Source organism: Panthera onca, chromosome C2, assembly GCF_046562875.1.
Source record: "Panthera onca isolate mPanOnc1 chromosome C2, mPanOnc1 haplotype 2, whole genome shotgun sequence".
Classification (NCBI taxonomy): Eukaryota; Metazoa; Chordata; class Mammalia; order Carnivora; family Felidae; genus Panthera; species Panthera onca.
The window spans coordinates 41,154,013-41,179,564 of NC_138347.1; the positions used below are offsets into that span (position 1 = coordinate 41,154,013).

Below are 25,552 nucleotides of genomic sequence, written 5' to 3' on the forward strand. Positions count from 1 at the left end.
GCTAGATATGAAACAGTAAGCAAAATAATCTCTGATCCATAAAGCTAAGAGACAGGTAAATATAAGTAAATGAATATATAGTAATACTGGGTCAAGTAGTGATAAATACTATTACAAAATTAAGTTGAGGGGAGGTCCTCTGGTAGGATTACATTGGCACAGAGAATTGAAGAGAATAAATGAGTGAATTGGTCACGTGGGTACTGAGAAAAGAGAATTTCAGGCAGAGGCAACAGCAAGTACCAAAGCATGCTTATCCTGCTTAAAGGGGTAAGGTGGGAGGAGAGTGAGCCAGATGGAGACAGGAGAGAATGAATTCAAGGTCAAACCAGGTCATACTATAGAGACTAATAGGCCATTGTGACTGTATTGTGTTTGTGTCTGAATGATACAGAAAACCATTGGAAGATTTTAAAGAGATGAATAACACAGTCAATATTAGATTTAAAAAGAAACACTTGATTCATTGTTTCTTATTCAGACAAGATGATATAGAGCAATCTTTCCTTGGTTCCATTCCCCCCCCCCCCCCCCCCCACCAAGCACAGCTATAAACCCAGGAAAGGGTATAAGAGAACCAAATAAAAACTTAGAAACATTTTAAGAAGAAGAAGAAGGCGAGTTGGTTCAGGACCCCAGGACTGGAGGAACAACACAGCAGCCTGTGTCTTGCTTCCCTGTACTGAACAGAAGAAGGCGAGCCAGACCCTGTGTTTCCCGATCTCTGACTTAGAACAAGAAGGCATCTCTGGAAGCCTCATCTCTTCATAGAACAGGAGTCTCTCTCCCAACATCAGGTAAGCCCAACCCCACCGCAAGGATAATCCATTGGGAGAACACTCTCCTTCCCCACCAAGCTTGGGACTTTGTTTTTCCATGGAAAAATCTTCCATGGAAGAATCTATAGGTTCCAGGCAGAACCTATAATGAGATCCACCTGCAGTAAGCAGCTTGCTCTGTGGGGCCTCTTTGTTCAGAGGCATCTGATACTCTCCTCCTCTGCCCAGAGACATCAGGGGAGGTAGGCAAATGGGAAAAAGAACTCACAGTTTACAGACCTGAGATGTTTCAATACTGCCCAGAGACAAGGAAGGGGGCAGAACCACACAGTTAAAAGTAATCCAGTTCCAGCAAGTGATCCAGTTCAAGAAGCCTCTTTGTCCCTGAGACTCTTTTCTCCCAACAAGAGACACCGGGCCTGTGTGTGAAACCAGAGAAAGGAAACTGGTCATAGTGTGCTGGCCAATCCAAGATTGTTCCCATTGGTCTGGGAATCTTAAGAGACACTGGAGAAGCCTGGACAGCACTCACTGTTCTTCTCCACTAAGAGACACCTGGCATCCTGCCTTAGGGAGATGCCTTTGCCACTCAAGCAGCACCAGTATGGACCAATGGGAGTCCCAGATGGCACCGGCTAAACTAAGCAGAACGAAATAACACTGCAAAGCGCTGGAAGTTAAGCTACCATTGGAACCACAACTCATGAAAATAGGCAAGATCAAGCTGCTCACCTTAAACAAGGTGCCTGTCTCCTAAAATAAAAGATTCAAATAGAACCAAGAGTCTCTTAAGATAGCAACAATAAAAAATGTCCAGGATACAATTTAAAAAAGTCACCCATGTAAGCATGTGACCTAGCCATTGTAATCTTGTGAATTTATTCATAACAAATAGATATTTGGAGGGAGATGATGATTACTGAGGTGGAAAAAGCTATAGAAGTACAGGCTTTGGTGGATGGAGTACCAGAGATTTAGCTAAAGTTAAATTTGAATTAACTATCTTACAGCCCAGTGGAAATGTTATATCAGTAGTTGAATAGAGTGTAGAGTTCAGGGTAGTGGTCCGGACTGGAGATACACATTTGGGAGTCTTGGGCTTATAAATGACATATTTTTTTCATTGTATTTTATTTTGATTGCTTTTTGAATTCCCTATGTCCTGTGTCTATATTTAATCTTGTGTTTGGCAACCTGAAACATTTATTTCTAAAACTAATTATGTAATTATATAGCATGTGCATGGCTTGTGATGAAGACATACATCAATTAGGCAGTCTAGGATCTAACTCTTTGTGCTTTTGAAATTTTTTTTTTAAAGTGTTTTCATTTTTGAGAGACAGAGAGAGAGCGTGAATGGGGGAGGGGCAGAGAGAAAGGGAGACACAGATCCGGATCAGGTTTCAGGCTCTGAGCTGACAGCACAGAACCCGACTTGGGGCTTGAACTCACAGACTGCGAGATTATGACCTGAGAGAGGCTTAACCAGCTGAGCCACCTAGGTGCCCCTCTTAGTGCTTTTTTTTAAGAGTAAGTAACTTATTGGGGCACCTGGGTAGCTCAGTCCATAAAGCGTCTGACTCTTGGTTTTGGCTCAGGTCATGATCTCATGGTTCGTGAGTTCGAGCCCCTTGTCTGTCTCTGCCCTGATAGCACAGAGCCTGCTTAGGATTCTCTCTCTTTCCCTCTCTCTGCCCCTCCCTTTCTCTCTCTCTCTCTCTCTCTCTCCCTCTCTCTTTCTCTCAAAATAAATAACTAAGGTTTTAATAAAAAGAGCAAGTAACTTATTTTTTAAATTGAAGTATAGTTGACACAGGATGCGACATTGTTTCAGTTGTGGAACATGGTGATTCCACAGTTTATCCTATAAGAAAGACAAAGAAAGACAAATGCCATATGATTTCACTTACATGGGAAATCTAAAAAACAAAACAAATGACCGAAGAAAAACCATAAACAGACCCATAAGAACAAACTGGTGGTTGCCAGAGGGAAGGGGGTAGTGGGTTGGGTAATATGGGTGAAAGGGAGAGGGAGATACAGGCTTCCAATTATGGAATGAACAAATATCAGGGATAAATTTACAGTATAGGGGACATAGCTGATGGTACTGAAATAGCATTGTATGGTGACAGATGGCAGCTACACTTATGGTGAGCACAGCATAATGTATAAATGACATTTAATACTATGACACTCAATGCCATTATTAAAGGGTTGACTGTAGTTAGAAAAACATTCTAAGTATTGAACCCCAGAACACCCCAATGTCATACAGTTGGAGTTATACTGAGGCAGAGTGACCAGTGAGGGAGGGGGAAAAGGAAATCATATGTATGGTGTCTTCCGTTTTTGAGATTATGCTTTCTGTTTCTACTTCAACTGTTCATCTAGTGAATTGTAGCAGTTTATTTTATGTGAAAGCAACCTTGCATTTCTAGAATAAACCCAACTTGGTCATGAAATATTCTATTCTTTTACACATTGCTGAACTTTTAGGATTATTTAAAGCAATGTTTATTGCCATACATTGAACTGAACTTTTTCCCTAAATTTTAGTGTCCAATAGAATAATTCTATAGATTTTTTTTTTCAGTATGTATCAAACAGGTTATAGTGATAGCAAGAACACTGAAAGCCAAGTAATTAAAACTGGAGTATTGGTGAAGGAACAAAAAATAAACTATGGAGGAGAATAATGAGTTTAGGAATAGATCTATGCACGTATGACAAGTTGGTATACAACAGAGGTGCCCCACAAAGCTATGAATAAAAATGAATCACTCAGTATATGATATGGGGAAACCAGCTTATTGGAGGGAAAAAAAATGAACCTGCCTCCTTATATCTTACCTAAATAAAATAATTAAAAATGCAAATATGAAAGACTTTATATTGAATAATACAAAAAGAAGGCAGATAGAAGAGTATTCTTGTCACTCCCTCAAGGGAATGGGGGAATTGTTCATACACAAAAACTCAAATATAGAACATATAATTGTAAAAAGTGATGCATATGACAAATTAAAATTGTAATTTTTCTTTCAAGTTTCATTGAATGATACCAACAAAAACTAACAAGTGACATATTACAAATATATTTACAACATATTTACAATATATAAATAAATATATAAGTAAATATATATAAATAAATATATAAATATACTTGCAATATATTTATAATATAAAGAAATCTTATGAAGGAAACATAAGAAATTGCTGCTTTGAAACTAGTAAATAATTATAAACCCAATTTTGAAAATTATAAAGACTTTATATAATTCTTTATAGAAGAAATTTAAATGGCTAACTAATTAAATGCTCGCATTCACTGGTAATCACAGAAAATCAGATTAAAACAATGAGCTGGATCTTTTACCTACCAGATAAGCAGAAATTTGAAATGCCAGACAGTAAAAAATAAATAAATTTTAAGAATTTTAACAAGTTAAAAAATATATAAGATGCCAGATAAAAAGTAACATTAACAAGAATGTGGGAAGATGAGAATCTTTGAGAATTGCTGCTGCAGTGTAAACTATTATGGCTTTCTGGAGAGCAGTTTGGCAGAGCTTAGCAAAATTAATTATGTGTGTATACTGTGACGCAGCAATTCTGCGCCTGTGGCTACACCCCTGAGAAGCTCACACGCGGTCCACAAGGGGATATGCACAAGGCTATTCATCATTGTGCTTGTGAACACACAGCGCTAGAGCTAGCCTAGGTGGCTAATGGGTAAGCAAACTGTGATGGCTGCTTAACCTTACACACCATGCAGCAGTTAGAAGCAGTCAAGTAGGTGTACATATGGCAACAATGACAGATCTTAAAATTTTATGCATAGTAAAGTAGGAAAGGGATGTATTCTGTAATATACTATTTAGATATAAATTACTTACATATTAAAACAATAGCATGCTTTTCATAGATATTTACAAATCCAAGACACATATTAGAATATATATATATACATGCACACATATATATGTATGTGTATATATATATATATATATATATATATATATATATATAATTTTATTTTTTTGGTGTAGAGACTATAGATAGAAGCAAAAAGAGAATGATGATGGAGGATTATGGAAAATAATAGTGAAATAAACGGAAAAAAGAAAAGGGGCTTATATGAATTTGTGATATACCATGGAACAAACAACTTGACTAACTCAACTCGTTGAAACTGAGATCTCGCCAAAACAAACTAATAATAAATATTTACTAAATGACACATAATTATTCATCTATCAGAATAACCCAAATTAAGAAAAGAGTTAGATAACGTCTAGGACTTAAGGAGGTATGAGGAAATTATCACTTATAAGCAGTGATGGTTGGAATGGATATTGATACAGCATTTTTCAAGAGCTTGCATTATCTTGAAATATTGAAAATATATGTTTTGGATACTTGCTTTTTACCACACCAAAAGCTAAGCAATAAACCATTCAACTCTTCTAAGTACCCACCCTTAACACAGGCATTGAACAAGTGTATATTATAGCTGGTTTACAAAGGATAAAAAATGAAATATAACCAAATATTCACAAATTCATATGTCATTAAATAAATTGAGATACATATAGACTGTATAGTATTATGTGACAATAAAAAAATAAAGTTAACCCATGAGTGGGTGACATGATATATCAATTAACATATCATTACTTGCAAAAGAAGCCACTCACCATACAGTATGACACCAATTATGTTAAAACAACCAATATAAGCAAAAACTATTATCGTATATACATATATAGATGTATAGCAGCAGTATGAATGAATACTCAACTTGATATCAGTAGTTACATACAAAAGGTCACAAGGACTTAACTGTAAATTTCTAGTGTACCTTATTGTAGCTTACATGCATGTATTCATCTATATGTTTGTATAACTAAAAAAGATCTGTTTCTTAAATCTTTCTTCAGGTAATACCAAATGTGCTATCCTAAATCTCATTCTTCATATTCTTAAAAAGAGGTTCTTCAATTACATAAGGCTGAAAATTAATCCAAATTAATTCCTAATATTTAAAATATACATTAGCACATTAGAGATGGGAGGTCCTACACAGCCAAATAATATTTTGAACTTTGTCTAGTAAGTATTTCCTGAAAACTAACATCCTTTCTCCCTAAAGAACACTTAAAGAACACTAGGTGTTTGTGTTCCAACAAACAGTTTGAGAACACTGATACAGGACTAGAAGAAAAAAATAAGAGCTGGAGGGAAGCAAAACAAAATTGTTAAATTGTTGCTATGATTCTGTATAAAACTTTTGTCTAAGCTTCCTGACAGCTAAGACAAAATCAGCCATGTTACATTCAATTCTTATTTCTTGTAAAGAGAGGGAATGAGTTCTGGGTAAACAAAGTTTATCTTAACACTAAATTCTGAAGGAAATGTCATATTTGGTGAATTATGTCGATTCTATTGAACCAGGTGGTGGAGAACATCTTCAGCATCATGACATTTGTTCAGGTTTGAATATATAGTTAGATGACAGCTCAGTAAAAAAGTTTCATCAACACAAAAAAGTCTGATGATCATTGTTAGCTTTCAGAAGTCAAATTATAAGTGAACAAAACCTAAAATGCCTAGAAACAGATGACGTGTTTCTTCTATTTTACATACCATAACGCAAGAGGATGATGTTTTTGATTAACCACCCATTTATCCATTAACCCAAGACAAGCATTTTTTCACCAAGCAATCTGTATTAGGCACTCTGTGAAGAACCCTCACATCCGATGTCTGATGTTAAGTTGCTACTAGTCTGTGTACCTCTCTGAAGGTAAGCATCGGTTGTGAGAAATAAGCCAGAAACATCTGGAAGCCGCAAAAAGACTAAAACAGCCTCGCTCTCAGAATTAGTAAATTATGAAAGCATATTTTTAAAAGCATATCATATAATAAAAGATCAAATTCTTTTATCTTCAAAGATCAAAAGGAGAGGAAAGGAATTGTATTTAAGGTCAAAGTGATTATTTCTGTTGCTAAACATCTTTCTTCCTGATCTCTTTATACCTTAACATGTAGAATTTGGCAAAGTGATTTGGTTTTTTATCATAAGACTATTAACACTCATAGAATTAAGCATTGTTTCATTCTTTCTATGGACTAGACACTGGATTAATACCTTTATGCTCACTTCACTCTGAGGAAGGTGCTATTTTTACCTTCCCTTTTCAGTGAAGAAAAGTGATACACAGGGACATTAGGTAGTCTGAGAAACAATGAATGAATGTTGGCAAGCTGTTCTGAGAGCTCACACATTTACCTCAACATTTGCACTTACATCAGTCACTTCAAATAATAATAATACAACAGCACAACACTATGATGCCATTACCAGAAATAGCAGCCACAAAGTCAACATTGGACAAAACAGTGTCAACTCATTTCTGTTTGTAACCAGTGAGGTTATATATATGATGGGACACTGAGTGTTGGGGAAAGCATAGGAATGGAAGAGGTCTTTGCTATTTGTGCAGTCTTGATATTACCCGAACATTGGTTGGCCCTTTGGGGTGCTGTAACTCAACTTTTTCCTGGCATTGAGGAAATGAAACCCTGTTCTTGTTCTCTCCACCTGGAGTCTGCTTTACTTTTTCTCCTCATTATTTTAAAGATAGTAATATATCCTGTAAGGTCATGCCCAATTTAAGCTCTAATTTTAAACCTTGGAGGTCATAGTGTCTCAAATGTGGTATTCACTATGCTTTCTGTAACTGGTAATTTTCCCATAGACTCCTGGGGATTGACTCTATCCTGTCATCTGGCACTGCCTAGGAAATGATAAACTATTTTTCCCCTTAACCACTAAGGCAACAGGAAAATATTTGTTGGCTCCTTCCTTTGAAAGTAACTAAAGAAATGCAAATGAGAATTAAAAACAATACCACCAACAACCAAACCACCTTAGGCTATAAGAATTGCGAAGTTTTATTTATGTTGTGTTTTTTTTTTTTCTGCTGCTGGACAGTTGTTAACCACAAAAAACTACATATATCTTAAGTGTTTTATTTTCAAGTATCCATCTGGTTCCGTTGTTTTATGTAGCTATTTTCCCCCCTCGGCATTTGCTCTATAACAATGCACGGATAATTGCATCCATGAAGACTCCTGCAGTGCTGTAATAACTATACAAACCAAAAGATGGTTTTTCAATGGAATAAAGCAATCCTAAGGATCACATAAGACCTATATAATCAATATTGTACAATTTCTGAATGGGGCACAGAAGTGAGAGAAAAACCCTTGTCAAAAACAAGACACATGAAAGGCTCTTTTGTTCTCCCTATGGTAGAAAGACTTTCTGCAGTTAGATAGAGGTAAAAATATTGCCCAAGTTCTCTAGGCTATGTTATGATCACCTGAAGTTTTATGTGCAGACCAGTGGTTGGCAAATTGAAAGCCTAATCGATGTCATTGTATCGATTGCATCTTTACACAGTAAACATACAACTCTATGACTAGATGTAAACAAAATAAAACATATACATTATTTTTGCTTATCATTTATTCTCTCAAATATTAGATTTTCTACCATAGGCATGTTATTTTTCTTTAAGAACTAAAAGTAATTTTTGAAAGCAAAATGAATAAAATAAAACTTCTTTTCATCATCTTCTGGTTTCTGAACTCTTATTCTCTCAAGATTCAATTCTAAGGGTGCCTGGGTGGCTTAGTCCATTAAGCAGTTAAACCTCTGACTCTTGATTTTGGCTCAGGTCATAATCTCACAGTTCATGAGATCAAGCTTCACCTGGGGGTCTGTGCCCAGGGAACCTGTGCCCAGGGAACCTGGGGAACCTGCTTGGTTTTCTCCTTCTCTTCCCTTCCTCCACTGCTACATACATGTGAGCTCTCTCGCTCTCTCTCTCTCTCTCTCTCTAGCAAAAATAAATAAATAAACATTAAAAAAAGATTCAGTTCTAGTGTTGTCATCTCTGTGAAGTATTTATTCCCTGCTTTCTCACCCTCCTTTTTGATTAAATTGGGTGTTTCTTTTTCTGTGGTCTCCTAGATTCTTACCAAACTAATATAATAAATAAACTTAACATACTTAATTATAGTTGTTGGTTTATATACCTGCCCCTCTATCCTGCAAACCCCATTAATTCATGGAATATGTTTTATTTGTAATTATTGTCTCCATCCTTCCTTGTAGGGCACTTTGCATGAAGTGTTGAAACAAGGCTATTGTCAGAGAAAAGCAAATCATCAGCTGAATAATGATACAGCATTAATGACATTGTGTTTATATTCAAGTCCCTGTTCCCCAAACTTGAAACGATTTGGATTACTTTTTAGTATGTTAAAAATCATCTGTGGCCTGTCAGATAATTATGATTATACTTTATATGATCATGTAACTTCCACATAGAGATTTTCTAGTGTTGTAAGTCAATCCTTCTTGTTGAGACACCAAACTTTGAAAGAAAGTTTAAGTTTCTGAAAATAACAGAAACTTTACTAAATGTTTTACAAAACCTAAATTTTAAATGCCATTTCTCTGAATATTTCCCATAATTGTCTTTTCTCCAATCCTAACCAGTGCGTATCAACCTTTAATAATGGATTTTTTCTGATAAAGCATTGCAGTGACTTTGCTACTCGCTCACTTTACAAGGCACAATTGAAAGGATTTTATCACTATTGGACCACTAAATGACTGTTTATAGCAAGGTCATATAAAACTAGTATCTGTTAGTTCAAAATAGCATGCAATTGGTTGCAACAACATTTTCTCAAGAGGCCAAATGGAACTTTCTTATTCAAACTTTTATTGAAGTTATTGCATGGGTAATATATCATTGTGCATGGAAATAAAGTCCCAAGAGAGTCTTGGATTACTAAACTTCTCAGTCAACTCTATGTAAGTGTTGCAAAGTGGTTGTAAGTTAATGTGTGTGGTGACCATAAATATTGTTTGGAAAGGTAAAATGCTCTGCATATTAGTAAAATTTTGCAATGACATTGACCCATGTCACAACAATCTTCCTTTTAGACTTGAATGTGGACTACAGAGTTCACAATGTGAAAATCTAAATTACTGAGAAACTCTTACCAAAGCACATTCAAATGTGTACATTATAAGGCTACAATGATGAAAACATGATGGCATTGGTATAAAGAGAAGTATCAGTAGACCTATGTGACAGAATAGTTCAGAAATAGATCCTATTTTAAATTTGAGGTTGACATATGATAGCGGTAGTAAGATAAATCTGTGTACAAAGGATCCATTTTTAGACAGCTTTGTTAAAAAATGCACTTATATCTCTAACAAATGCTATGTACTAGATTAAGTAAGTTAAATGCTAAAATATCAAAGGTGAAATTACAAGGCAAATAGAATTGTAGAATTATATCCTTTTGAATTTGGAGTAGAGAAAATTTCTTAAGCTGGACTCCAAAATCATAAAGAAAAAATGAAGATATTTGACTAGATAACATGTAAGACTTCCCTATACTAAAGGGTGTTAATAAATAGGTAATAGAATGGAAGATATATGCCATTCTATAATCTATAAAGAATTAATATCTGGTATGTAGAATACATTTCTATGGAATGGTAAGAAAGAGACAAGAGAGCTCAATGTACTTTACTTTATTCCATAATCTTTGAAAGTGAGTAAAAATATTAATTCATTTAATCAGCACAAAATTATGAGGTAGAAAATATTATTTGGTCCCTTTTAAATGAAAGGAAATTAATACACAAAGAATTTACATAACTTGTCCAAAATCCCACTGTTTTTTAACTGGTAGATCTGGGATTTGAAACCAGATAATCAATTCTAAAATTGGTACCCTACTAATCAATAGGAAAACAAATAGGAAAATGAGCAGAGGATATAAATAAGAACTTAGAGAAGAGGGCACCTAATAACTGAGGAGAGACAGACCTATTTACTACCCAGAATCTCCATGGCTCTTTCAAGTAACCTAGCAATCCGCTAGATCCAATGAAAGGACTGCAAGTTCTCCCAGTGATAGAGCCTGAGGTATACAAACTCTACAAGTTATCTGACTTCTAAGGTCAGGACGTTTCTCTCATTGATGAGGCTATCCCTCCAATTTGAAAGCAAGACCTACTAAATCCCACTCTCTGCAGCTAATGCTCTAATTTGCCTTCTACAAGAGGCATAAGTTAAAACAAACCAGGCAAACATTATATGCATCTGGACCAACTTGTAGCTGGAAGATGCATTTGATCTCATTAAGGAGACAAAAGTTGGAACCGATTTCTATAGACACATTTGTAAAATATGGAGCTGGTCCATACAAATATCTCCCTGGACCAGATAGAACACATATTAGCAAGCATCTGATCGACAATATTTGCCAGGCACTGAAATTTCCCCATTTAATAAAATTCATCAGTGGGATTCTATTTATGTCTGTCCCCACCTTAGGCCTCCAAGCATGGCATTTGGTGGTTCTTGTCACCATTATACATGGGAAGCAAATACCATTGAGTAATGGGATGACTTTCAAAGGTTATCTACACCAGCCTCTCCTGCAATGACTTCTGCTGCCAATGGGTGATTGAATTAAAAACAGTTGAGAATTGGCATACACTGTGAGGATTTTCTACCCGGATGAAGCTCCTAGGCCTCTGGCCATCAGACATAGGAACAAAGAAATGAAAGTCCATCTGATAAATCAGTATCCTTGTATCTCTATACAACATTATGAGGAGTTTTATATATTTTTATATATTTAACACAAGTATAACATATTTCTGCATTTTGCCCTTTTAACCTAGCACATCTTGGAGATCATTCCATTTTAGTCTATGAAGAGTCTCCCCTTTTCTTCTATTTTCTTTTCCTTTTAATGTTACACAATACCATATTTTTGTCTGAGTTGTAGGAAATTTAACAATTTTGTATCTCAGCATTCATTCTTCCTTCCCCTTTATTCATAGGCACCTTGACTCCCAGTGAAGAGATGGGAATTTGGATTGCATGGACTGAGGATGACTGGATGAAGATGCTAGAAGTGATTTTTGGGTCCTCTTGCTTCCAGGATAGTAGCATATCATCCCCTGTGAGATGTGTGAATCCATCTCTCTGGGATGACAGATATCACTATCATTTTCATGCTTTCACTACACATTCCCTTCCCCCTGCAGTCCTCATTTTTCTTCACACAGCTCATCATGGTAGGCAGAATGGTGCCTATCAGTTTTCTGCAGAGTGTATGGCTGCGAGGAAGGACAAGCACTCAAGGTGTTTCCCAAAGAACAATTAATACATGAACACATCTGACCTTGCGATCTTGGGGAAAAGGTGGTCATCAATGATGTTTCTCATTTCCCATTACAAATATGACCAGCCTAAACACCTACCTATGAATGTCTCAGTAGGTGGCTTATAGTGATGTTGCAAAGAGTTCCTAAATACTGACCAAGACGTGGGGGACCATGTCAGATCCCATTCTCTTTCCTACACAATTCCTAGTGATTCCTAGACAAGCACACCTTCCTGAGAGCTGTTACAGCCTTGTTAGCCCATTTGCCTTTGCCTTTCACCTTCATGTTTCATCAGCCACACAAATTACATCAGCCTTTCCTCATTAGAAGAATGATATACTTCTGCTAATGTCTTGGCAACTACTCCAAATAGCAGAGCTTACTGCAAAAGCCATGGCTACAATTTTCTCTACCCTCCTTAATGCAACTAAAAACATTACCTCCATCTTAAATAGCAGAAAAGCTATATGCCCACAGCAGGAGATAATCAATACTGGTTGAAAACATGATTTAATCTCAAAACAACACTTTTTGTCCCCTAGGACTTGTTTTGTCTGGAGTAGGCAGACTCTCTCTTGCCTTTCACTGAGATATAATATTGTTTGCTCTCTGGAGGGAGCTGTCTGATCCTTCATGATGACTCAAGAACAAGGGGTGAGGAGGTACAAGATGACAGTGTCCACACAGATTTCTTGCACTGTCAGCAGCATTCTTAGGTTAATAAAGAATATATGGGCTTTCATTTAAAGGATATTAAAAAAAATAACACTGAGCCATTCCTAATTTGATCCTAGTAGTTTTTCTTGTTTCTCCAGCTTGGGCTTCATAGCCAAGTGGTTTAGATAAGCTTCACATATCCTTCTGAGAATTTTAATAATTTTGTTGCCTCCATGATTATAGAATATCATCTCCATGATTTTCAAGAGAAGCTAGAAGCTTCACTGGAAGTTCAACTAATTTCCTGATGGGCAAGTTTTTGTTTAACCCATTCTTCTCCTAGGGACCAGTTGGTGAATAAGAAGATGCAGGGCCATTAGTTGGATAGATGGGTAGATGGATGGATGGATGGATGACCCAAGAAGCTTCCCACTCAGCTACCATAGTAATCAACTGGTTCAGTACAAGAGTCCACAAGGTCTCCTTCTAATACCAGCACTGGGAATCAAATTCCTATAGACTCAGGAAGTCAAGCTCTTCCTTTCACCAGTAAGGACACCTCCAAGAATGGGAAGGTCAAGATCTTATGATTCTCAACATTACATAATTAATCAGGTGCTTTCTGTCTCCTCCCAATTTCCCAGTAAACATGTGAAGAAGAAGGTTAATGGAATTTCTTGGAGCACAAGCTACAATGTGCTAGCTACATAATGCCCAGCTGTACTAGGCTAGTGGGCTAGTGAGGACTCAGGAGACTACACATAATCAACTTCTGCATAAGAACTTCTCCAATAAACCTGCTTCATACTTGTATTACATTACCTGTTATGAGGCTATTCTATCAATACACAGAGGGAGAGATGCTCAAGTTTACCAGTAATCAGAAAAAAAGCAACAATGAGGAAATTGAAAGCAAACAATAGAAATTTGAAGCAACAATGAGAAAATTGAAAACTAGAAGGGCCTGGCCAAGGATATGAGAAAAGATGAACACTCAGGTGCTTCGTGGGGAAAGTGAAATTGCTACTCTCAAATTCACAGTATTCTTTGAATGTTAGTTGGCATATAGCTCACAAAACAGGCATTCCTGTTCTTGGGATGTAGCCCAAAGGAACGCTCACACTGGTCAAAAGAAATCGTGAATGAGGATGGTTTTTCACATCATTTTCGTCAGAGAGAGAGAGAGAATGAGGGAAACAAAGGAAGCTAAATTTGTGCCCACCTCTATGGGACTGGATGAACACTATGTGGTACAGCATGATATTGAATGGATAAAATGAATACATTATATCTATAGGTAAAACACTGATAGACATAAAGAATATAGAAATATGAATTAAAAAAGAAGAAAATCAAAATTATAGCACACCATTGTTCAATTAAAGATACTTATTTGAATAGGCACTTTGCAATAGAGGTGTGCCATTTTCAAATGTGAAAAGACACACAATTTCATTAATAGTGAAAAGCAAATAAGAACCCTACATGTGCAATAACACATTCCAAAAAAATGGCTAAAATGAGAAAAGACAGAAAGTATCAATTGTTACCAACAACATGGAAGAAGGGCAATTCTCCCATACTGTCCTGAGAGTGTGAATTGGTATAACACTTTCAGAGAAACGTTTGATAGTATCTAAGATGCTGAACATAATGTATACTCCACGACCAGTAATTGCTGTTCCAGATAGATGCCCGATATAATCACACACATGTGCTCAGTAAAAGGCATGTACAAGAATGTTCCCAGCAGCATGAATCAGAAAAGCAAAAACCTAGAAGCTACCCAGATGTTCATCAAAAGTAGAATGCTATGCTAGACACTGTCAGTGCCCTGCCCTGCCCACATACCTGGGACCTTACTGTTGTAGTGCACAACAGACTGACTTCCAGTTACCAGCATCTGTAACTCATTGCCTGAAGCCTTTCTCAAGTGGCTTCCTTTCATTGTACCATGGGCATATCAGGAAGTAAGTGCCAGAGAATGAACATCTCAGGGAGCAGCCTGGAACCAGTGACTATTGGGAGTCTATGTGTAAATACCTCAGTTTGTTGTTCTCCTGCTGGGTTAACTCTGGGAGATGAATTCTACATCAGCTTCCAGAGTTTTCCAGTGGGATTAAGGTCTAGTTAGTTGTAGGGATAGCTTGCTTGATGATAAGTCAGAACTGCTTCACTTCCTCCTTTTCCATCTAGAGTCTCCTGCTATCACTCCAGTCCTTATAATTATTATTGCTCCGAAATAAGCTACTTTTGCGAGGGTAGTGGTAGTTATAAGGACTATGGAGGTGATTGGCTGTTCTTAAGTGCCTTTGATTCACCGAAGGAAGGAACTAATATAACCAAATCAGCCAGCTATCAGCTCAGGGCACAGTGTGGGAATCAAAAGACTTTGACAGCAGTATGTAAAACACCCTCATCTCCTGTAGCCAGAGAGCAGGTTGTGCTAAAAATGAGGCCCCGGATCAAATTTTGAGAATAACAAAGTTTCCAAGTAAACTGAATTTATAATCCTGGCAAGTCTTCCATGCTACATTCAGGACTCTGACAGAGAAAGAGACCCAGGTTGGGAGCAGTTTGATGTGTTTGAGAACCCAGAACCTCCAAATTTCTCTGAACCTTCTGGACAGTATAAGCGACCTAATCCCCTTAGCTAGAAGGTAACCACTTCTCTTGCTTGTACACTGTGTAACTAATTCATCTGAGGTGATGCCAGATGCCTCTTACCCTTCTCAAAATCTGCCTTCACGTTGTCTCGTTGCTTTGGGGCCAATGGAAGGAGTCAAATGTCAGCATGACCTAAGTGGTTGTCCTCAACTTCCCCATTGCCACAAAGTCTGGCCCAAGAAATTATTATCTCTCAGCAGGGTTATTGCAAAAGCTTCCAAATTGGCTTCTTGCCATCACCCTCCTTCTCCACCATCTCTGCCTACTTAATATGCCAGCCCAAGTTATCAGCTTATGGCTCTGTTCTCAAAATACTTCAGAAGTGCCCTACTTGACTTGGGATAAAACTCGAAATGCTTACAATGGACTCTAATTCCCTGACTTCAGTCCTATTTCCATCCCCTTCCCTCAGATGATTCCATCCACAGTGGCTTTCTTGCTGTTCTTCAAACAAGCCAAGATCCCACCCCAGCCCTCTTATACCTGCTCTACCCTCTGCCCAAAATGCTGTTCCTTAGAATCTTCACATGATTTCCCTCTCTTATCTCTTTCAAGTGTTCTTTGAAAGGTCCCTTTTTTAGTGCAATCTTTTCTTACCACCTTACTAAAATTAATACCCCCTCTCTCCTGGGACACCCTATGCAACTTGCCTGCTTTATATTTTTCTCCATATCTCTTTCTACTAGCTGGTAAGCTCTATGTGCAAAAATGTGTTGATCTGTTTTATTCTCCTATGCATCCCTAGTACTTGACACACAGTAGGTGCACAATCCATAAGTGTTGAAAGAATTAGTACATAAAGCATGAAAGAAAGGAAGAAAGAAAAAAGAAAGATAATAACAAAAATGATAATAATAATGGCACCTATGTATTACTGAAGTCCTACCAGGTGCCATATAATAAAACCTGTAGATTAATCTCATACATAAATCTTACATCCATTTCACAGATGAGGAAACCAAGTCTGTGGTATATTCAGTGAGAAGTTTAAGATTATGCAGCAAGAGTAGGGTAATGAGCGTTTGGTGGGTCTGCCTGACTCACATCTCAGTGGTCATCTCAACATAAGCCTTCATCAACTACATTCTTTTTTACCATTTGATATTTTAATTGAGAAACATAGAGACATTGATAAGCAATATATAAATCAACCTGATTGCAATAATAGGCATTGGTTAAGAGCACAGGTCCTGGTTTTGGACTGGAGGGGCTCACATCCCAGCTTTAGCAAGTACTGGTTAAGTTGCGTTGGGCATTTTTGTCCATCTCTCTGTGGCTCAGCTCTCACATCCTTAAAAAGGGGATAACAATAATACCTCCCTTATCAGTTTTTTTATAAGAATGATGTGAACAGATAAATAACATTTAACATAATGATTTTATAAGCATGTGTTATGCTCACTTATATTACATAGCTTTTAAAAGTTTTACAGTGTTTTCACAATGTTTCCGTTTAATATTTATAGTAATTCCATGAGGTAGATAAGGAGAATATTTTATCCTTGTGTTATTCTTTGATTTGATGGTCATTTATCATCTAATGTTTGAGATGTCCTGGTGCAGGCTTCAGACTTACACGGATAAATAAAACATGCTTCCTGTCCTTAAGAACACCTAGCTAAGAAAATAAGTACAGCGTAAGACATGCATTGATAAAGGTAGTCCGAGGATACTGATAAAAACTGAAACTTCCAGAGCTTAAAAAACAAAACAAAACAAAAAAACCTCAAGATTGCCCAAATGATAAGCTTTCTTATTTTATATGCAATGTTTTCCTTTCAAACGCCAGGAGGAATGGTGGATAAATCAATCTTTTAGGTGGAAAATACGGGTTCTAAGACTTTTTCTTGCTTCTAGGAAAATTCCCAACCTCTTGCATTGCAGTGAAGGACTGATCTTACTCCTCCTTCTCTCACCTGGCCTCCAGGCTGGTGGACAAGATCCCACTATCCTGAAAGCATACATCATAATTCTTATTAAAGCACCAAAGTAGTGTAAGAGGATGCTGTGGCCATGCACTCTTATCTGACTGGTTCACAGATTCGGGTAAAGTCAATGTTCCACCGAACTGGAGATCTGGAAGCCTGCATTTGACCTTGGGCAAATGATTTCGCCTTTCTGCACCTTGGTAAATGTTAGCTGTCACTATCACCTTTATGGATTCTAGAATGACTTCGATGGGAGCCAGATCACAAAAAAGAAAACCAAAACAAGGCCCTGCATGACTCAGGGAGTGAGTTCATTTCCATGTTGATTCTCCACCATCTTTTCCAACATGTCAAATTTGGTTTGCTTGTTAAGCTAAAGGAAGGAAGTAGCACACTGCTTTGTACAGAGCACAAATTCAAAAATATTTGCTCCACAAATGAACTGTCATCCAGACAAAAAAGCATATTAGTAACTCCGTGTTTAGAAAGACAGGTCTATACATCTTTAGCTCCTTTTAATCAGACAGAGTCTCATCTTTGAGACTCAATTCGTAACACCTGCAAGTCCTTTAGCGTGTTCCATTTCTTTGCAAGGCAGCTTTCCCTGCAGACAGTGTTCTGCCACAGCTGCACCAATTAGTCTCCCTGCCTGAGAAGAGTGACAATAGTGATATTTTTCTGGATGAATGATAGACCTACTGGAGAGTCCACAAATCAAAATGTCAATTTTCTTTTCTCGTTCAGTTTCTTTTGTGTTGTGTGTTTGTATGTAATTTCTTCTACAAAAATGCCTTTGGATAGAGAGAAAATATCTTTTATTTTCAAGTTTAACTAAATAATAAAGCAGATCTGTGACAGATTTGGACATGTTTTAGAATTACAGTTGTTGCCTACAAAGTGTGGCAATTGCATGAGTTCCTTGAAAAGAATGATTTAAAAGCACCAGTGGTTCCTAGAAAAAAAAAAGGACGGCCTATAAAAGGGTGCAGCTAATGCATGCTGTAATAATGATATGAAGCAGAAAATATGGACTTCCAACTCAAGCCCAAAAGCCCAGTAGATTTCTAGTTCAAAATATGTTTTGTTCTAATTATAACACCATTTCTTTACAGTTTTGTCCGAGCTTAAATATTTTATGGTATTTCAAATTTCTGGTCAACGTTAAAAGAAATACATGCTACACTCAAATGGACTATGTTGAAAACCAAAATTAAGGTCAGGATAATTACATCAATTCCTCTATTTTCTATTAACAATATCTCCAATGACTACTTCGGAAATAGTTGTTTTGTTTATACTTTTGTTCATTTGCATGTATTTGATTCAGCCATCAAGGAGGGTTTTAGATTGACATGCAAATTTTAAGGTGAAATAATGTTAAAAATACCGTACCCCAAAGAAATCTAAGAAAGTACATGACAAACAATGAAAGCACAACGAAGAAGGGAATTCAAAGCATGAATTTGCAGCTACAAATCGTGAGATCCAGATATGTTCCAGATAAAATGATTGCACTAAGCTTGAGGGTAGAGTGGCTTGATTTTATTTTATTTTTTTAATTTTTTTTTAACGTTTATTTATTTTTGGGACAGAGACAGAGCATGAACAGGGGAGGGGCAGAGAGAGAGGGTGACACAGAATCGGAAGCAGGCTCCAGGCTCTGAGCCATCAGCCTAGAGCCTCAGGCGGGGCTTGAACTCACGAACCGCGAGATCGTGACCTGAGCTGAAGTCGGACCCTTAACCGACTGAGCCACCCAGGCGCCCCAGAGTGGCTTGATTTTAGAACATGGTAATACTTTGGCTTTTAGTGGTCATCTAGCATTATTTTCCACATAAAAGTTTTAAGAGTCCGAATTTCTAGGTTGAGTTCTCCCACAGCTGTGAGATGCATTTTTGTCTATGTATTTTTTTCTGAAAGTTTATCTTTCCACATAAATATTTGGAATTCCTACAATGTGTACTATGCTAGATGCTTCTAGAGGAGGAAAGAAAAAGAACAGAATGCTGTGCTTAATAAGTCTACCATGTAAAGGTGAGATAATACATCTATCTCATTAATTTTAAATAAGAGAGCAGGGAACACACCGTAAGAGATAATATGCTCTAGCATTCCAGAAGAGGGAAATATATCACTAACAAATGGAGGAAATAGGCAAATTCTTGTAGAAGAGGAGATAACTGGGTCTTAAGTGACAGGAAATATTTGGTATAAAGGTAAAAATAGTAGGCATAAGGCATGGCATATGCAAAGGGAAGTTAGTAGCTCTATAGAAAGAGTTTTTTTTTTTCTTTTTTCTTAAATTTTATGTGTTTATTTTGAGTGAGAGAGAGTGTGAGTTAGCTCGGGGTGCATGGACGTGGGGGAGGGGCAGAGAGGGAGAAAGAATCTGGAGCTTAACCATCTAAGCCACCCAGGTGCCACTAGAAAAAGTATTCTGCAGGCTAATTTAACTGGAGTAAGAATAGATGGAAGCCGGTTTGTGGATGTAATGAGGACACATTTGTGGAAACCTGAAAATCATACTGGATCTATCTAGAAGTGTTGTGAATAGGTTGTAAAAAAGCTGTGTAAAGTGTAAAATGTCATGCAAATTTTATTATTATTGGCTTTCTAAAAAGATTTTTTTAAAATGTTTTTTTATTGAGGGAGAGAGAGAGAGAGAGAGAGAGAGAGAGAGAGAATCCCAAGCAGGCTCCATGCTGTCGGTACAGAGACTGATGTGGGCCTCAATCTCACAAACCATGAGGTCATAACGCGAGCTGAAATCAAGAGTCAGACACTTAACCAATTGAGCCACCCAGGCACCCCTCGGGTCTTTTAACCATACAAAACATATGGAATGTGGTGGTATGGATAATTTTAATCTATCAGGTAGAATAGTTGATAGTGAAAAATAAGTCATAATGTGAATGTGTCTTGGAAAAGATCAATATAATAGTGTTCATGAAATATGAGAGCCTTCAGAATCCCTGAGTCCTGGCAAGGAATGCTTTGATTATTTTTTAATTTTTCTTTTGAAGAAGAGGAAATGAAAGAAATAAAGAAATAAAATCCAAATATTTCAGATAATTAATTTTTTCTATGAAAAACAGCAATTATTTTAATGTGGTATTTGTGATAAACTATTTTTTATTGATTCGCACAGCATGAGCAAGCTTTTAAGAAGTATGATAAGCAACAAAGAATAACTGTATAACAAGCAATCACTTCTATTTTGCATACAGGATGAATAAAAGTAGCATTAATAAAGCACTACAGGGAATACATATCAGATGGTTTCAGCAATGTATTATTGATTTTATGTTTTAAACAATAAGCATTGAGAAATGCATTCCTCTGAGTGTAAGAATGAGAGATATTAACAAGTTTACATAATCTACTACTGGTAATCCTGTTGCAACCCATTGGAGATTGACTATATGAAAATGGAACATTTCCGAAAAATTCACTGTATAATTTAGCAGTTATCACTGAGTCACTTACAATTTCCAAGGAGCACAAATCTGTGCATGTGGCATTGTCTTGAAGGAAGGTATTTCATTCAGGCATTCTGTGCAGGACAATTTAATCAGCCTGGTGTTCAATATAGGACCAGAATATTTTAACCGCAGTTGACTTTATGGAAGAAACTCTAGATAAATAGTCCCTGTGTAAACTAAAGGCCTTATTTTACTTGTAACTTATATATCAATATTTTAAACAAATGTAAAGAATGTACCCATCCTATGGATTTAATTATGTAGCACTTACTGAGGGAAAAAATTAAGTGTTTTGATATTTAGATCTCAGTAAACACAGTATAATATACTGGTAAAAAGCATCGATTCAAACACCAGATTGCCTTAGTTTGGAGCCCATTGCTGCTACCTGATAATTGTGTAATCTTAAATAAACTTTTCAACCTTCCTATGCCTTAATTTCATTATTCGAAACCCTAGAACTAGAGTTATTGAAAGAATTAAATGAAATAAATTGTTTAGAATACAGTGCCTAAGAGAAAGGGAGTGCTTAGTATTTGTTAGCAGTCATTTTTATTGTACCATAGCTCTTATTATTATTACCACTACTTTTATTCTTTTTTTCCCTGGAGCATTGGTGAACATCTTGCATCAAATGTAATTAAAGAATCCTCTTTCTCTCTGAATTCTCTTCCTTCTCTGCCACATTCTGCACTATCCTTGGAGCTCCGGGAACCCAGGTACCGATCCATGTGTTTTTCTTGGGGAGCTCCATCATCTCTCTCTCTCTCCGATCCTTCATTTCACTTTAGTAGGATAACAGTTTGTGTGTCATCAGCTTTATAAGTGAATGGGATTTAAGTAGCTAAAACTATGATTGCCACAAAGATTTTTTTATATTTTATATTTAAAACACTGAAAGGTAATATGCAATTCTCTGTACAATAGGAGAAACTGAAGAGTGTCAAGTATAAGAATTCTTATTTTACCAGCCACATTATTAGAAAGAACAAGCAAACCTTATCTTTGGTGCATTAAAGGAAAGGTCACTGAGCAGCTTTTCATTTTCTTCATTGCATTTTCCTTTTGGTGCAAGTGTCAGTTCCAGGCAAGAGCCTATCATTTGTTCTTGCTTTGTTTTTTTTTGTTTTTTTTTTTCTCTTTCAAGATACTTAGGAATCTAAAAATATCATTTTTTTTCCCACTTGGTTATTTCTCAAAAAAGCCACCCTTCTACCCTTTTACCCTTCTACCTTTCTTTATATCCTGTGGACATATTTTTGCTATGTGACTTTTTAGTTGTAGTTGTTCATTTGGAAAAGGGTTAATATCAATTCTTGACCCTGTGAAATAGGGGTGAGATAAAAAGCTATGTGCTTTGATATGAGACACAGTAAAGTCAACTGAGGGAAGCCAAGGAAATCCAATCTGGGGTACTTGCAAACCTATCAGCTTGCAAACAGCTAATCACATTATAAATGATGTATATGTTTAAATTTCCACAGTAATTTGTTTATATGAAGAATTCTTATAAGTTGAACAGAATCTTTTTAAATCTTCAGTGAAATTCCATAATGTATAGATGAAACGCACTTTGTACAAAAATCATATAGTTTAAAAAAATTAAACAAAATATTTTAAAAATAATATTTCTTAAAAAAAAAAGACCAAATCTGTATGAAGGAGATGACATTTTTAGTATCTATTGATGTTTATTAACTGTATCATGAAGTTAAAAACTGAGATGAAAATTATCAGCAACACCTTTCTCCAGCATTTCTGAGTTTAAGTTAAAATGACATTGCGAAAATGGTGTGGCCACAGTCCTAGAATTACAATTTAAGGCATTTTTTTAGTACATTCTAAAGATTTTTTAAATGTTTGTTCATCTCTCAGAGAGAAAGAGAGAGAGACAGAGCATGAGTGGGAAAGGGGCAGAGAGGGAGAAGGAGACATAGAATCTGAAGCAGGCTCCAGGCCTGAGCCTGATGTGGGACTCGAACCCAGAACTGAGATCATGACCTCAGCCGAAGTCGGAGGCTTAACCAACTGAGCCATTGAGGCACGCCTAGTATACTCTACTTATTTGGTCTTTAAAAAAAAACAAAAAAAACCACACCACTTTCACTTATTTATTTATGTTTAATTGTGGCAAGAACATGAGATCTACCCTCTTAATAAACTTTTGAGTACATAATACAGTATTGTTAACTGCAGGCACGATGTCATACAGCAAATCTCTAGAACTTACGTTGCATAACTGAAACTTCATATGTGTAAAATACCAGCTCCTCAGTTGCCCCCAGCCCTGGGCAACCACCATTGCACTGTTTTGATGAGGTTGATTATTTTAGAAACCTTATCAGTAGGATCATATAGTATTTGTCCTTGTATGATTGGCCTATTTCACTTTGCATACAATCCTCTAGGCTCATCCATATTGTGGCATATCACAGAATTTTCTTCTGTTTATCACTGAATAATACTCGCTTGTACATATATACCACATTTTGAGGTTCTTTTATTCATTGATGGACATTTATGTTGTTTTTCTAGATTGGTTGCTATGAATGATATTGCAGTAAACATTGAAATGTGGCTACCTCTTTGAGATCCTGATTTCAATTCTCTTGGATATATATCCAGAAGTGGAATTGCTGGATCATATGGAATTATTTTAAATTATTAAAACAGTACAATATTGGCATAAAAACAGACTGAAATATATGAAAAGATGCTCAGAATTAGTAATCATTAGGAAAATGCCAAATCACAACCACAATCCGTTACCACCTCAGATCTGTTAGGATGCCTGTTATTTAAAAAATAAAATAAAATAAATAACAAGTGTTGGTGAGAATGTGAAGAAAGGGAACTTTTGTACACTGTTGGTGGGAATGTAAAATGGCGTAGCTGCTATGGAAAACAGTATGGAGGTTCCTCAAAAATGTAATAATAGAAATGTACTTGTTAATCTTGATAGCACCAAATATTAATTCTAAGTTCCCAGTGTTGCTCTGATATATTACTTATGCTTCTAAACTTAAATCTGCTGTTAATAACATTTATAGACATAAAAGCAAATACAGATATACATCCATTTCTAAAATATAGTAAGCTTGAAGCAAAAATTACTATAAATCTATAAATAATTTAAAATCAGCATTTTGGACAGATTGTTTTAGTGGAAACTCTTATAGCACTTCACTTTTAGTTAGGGAAGTTTGATTTTTTTTGTTGTTGTTTGCTTGTTTTAATAGAAAGAATGAGAAAGGTGTTGCAGAAGGAAATAAAGTAGCGTTTTAGAAAATATAGCAAGGTTATTGCTAATGTTAGAGCGTAGTATAAAAAAGCCTTAAGTGGTGAAATCAGAAGAAATGGATTTTAAAAAGTTAAGCCGGTGGCAGGCAGTATAGTGTATGAAAACACTATTCAGCCTTTGGTCTATTATTTTAGTTTTACAGGGGGAAAAAAAAAGAATGGGTGGAAAATCAACTTCCTACTTGGTTTGCCAACACAGGCAGCAGGAGAATTGGAGCAGTACCTCCTTCCACCATGTGGGGGGCGGAAGATTAGCTCCCCGTTTGTTCCAGCCAACACCACTGGTCAGTCAGAGAGACCAGTGGTGTTGGCTGGAACAAACGGGGAGCTAATCTTCTGTTTGGATGAAGGGGGTGTAGGGTGGAAGACCAACGAATTTGGTGTGGAAGTGTTGGAAGATCAACACTTTGAATGTAAATTTCTACTGGTCATTCAGATGAGTGTCCATCTCCATGAAAAAAGTACATGTTCAGCCCCACGGCAACCATGAAGGAAAGGGTTCTGTTGGTATTTGGCTATAGTACGGTGGGTATTTCCAAAAGTGGTTTTCTGTTCTGTTAGGTCTCTTCAGGAAACAATCTTTGCTTGTTGGTTTTTTGCTTGTTTGTTTTTGTCCTTGCCTGTTGGAGGTTCTGGGTTGGAATCCTCTCCAGCACTCTGGAGACGATCAGGAAACCCAAGGGACCCACCGCCGTGTTACTCCTCAAGTTCCACGGTCCCTAGACAATCCACATTCTTGTTTCTGCCTTTCAGAGTCTTATACTTGCTTGTTGCGGTACATCCAGGGGATTTTAATTGCAGTGGGTATAACCCTGGAGAAAAGGGGCCACTCCACTGGGGTTATAGTGGAACTGCACATTGTTCTTTTTTGTTATATTCATCTTAGTGCAGGAATTTTTTCTATTCTTCTCACAAGCTCTTTTAGAAATGCATATTTTTAAACTGCTTTTCCATTTGTGTTGTAATGTCTTCTGAATACGTACCTAAGAATCATGGATAATGGACAAAGCACTACCTATAGTGAAAGATCCTTACTCTCTTTTCTTCTGTAGGGGGCAGTTTTACAGATTACACTGTAATGATTCAGAGAGAATAAGGGACATGGCCAGTATCATGTACATTTAAAGTGACTGATCCTTAATTTTTAACCAGGCCTCTGAAATTCGGAAACAGTTTTGTTTTTGTTTTTCTTTTGTTTTCCTCCACTGTATAGTCTTCCTTGAATGAAATCACTTTTCATTTCATTGCTAATCTACCACGCGTTCTTCACATAAGCATCTGTTTCAGCCATACTTTTATGTCTAGTGCTTAGCACCTACTAAGCATTTAATAGAGTTTGTTTGCTAAATAAGTGCTAACTGGAGCCCCTTTAAAATTGTTTTAAAAAAAGGAAGCAAAAGCTCTTAAAGACATTGAAGAGTACACTGAAAAATAGAAATCAAGAGGAGATAATTG

General features: G+C 36.6%; 1 protein-coding gene across 4 annotated transcripts in view; it reads left to right on the top strand.

Moving 5' to 3' along the window:
• The window catches only part of CSNK2A2IP (casein kinase 2 subunit alpha' interacting protein), a 517,960-nt gene that overhangs the window by 428,538 nt on the left and 63,870 nt on the right, over positions 1-25,552 (top strand). The gene's annotated exons all lie outside the window — the stretch shown is intronic.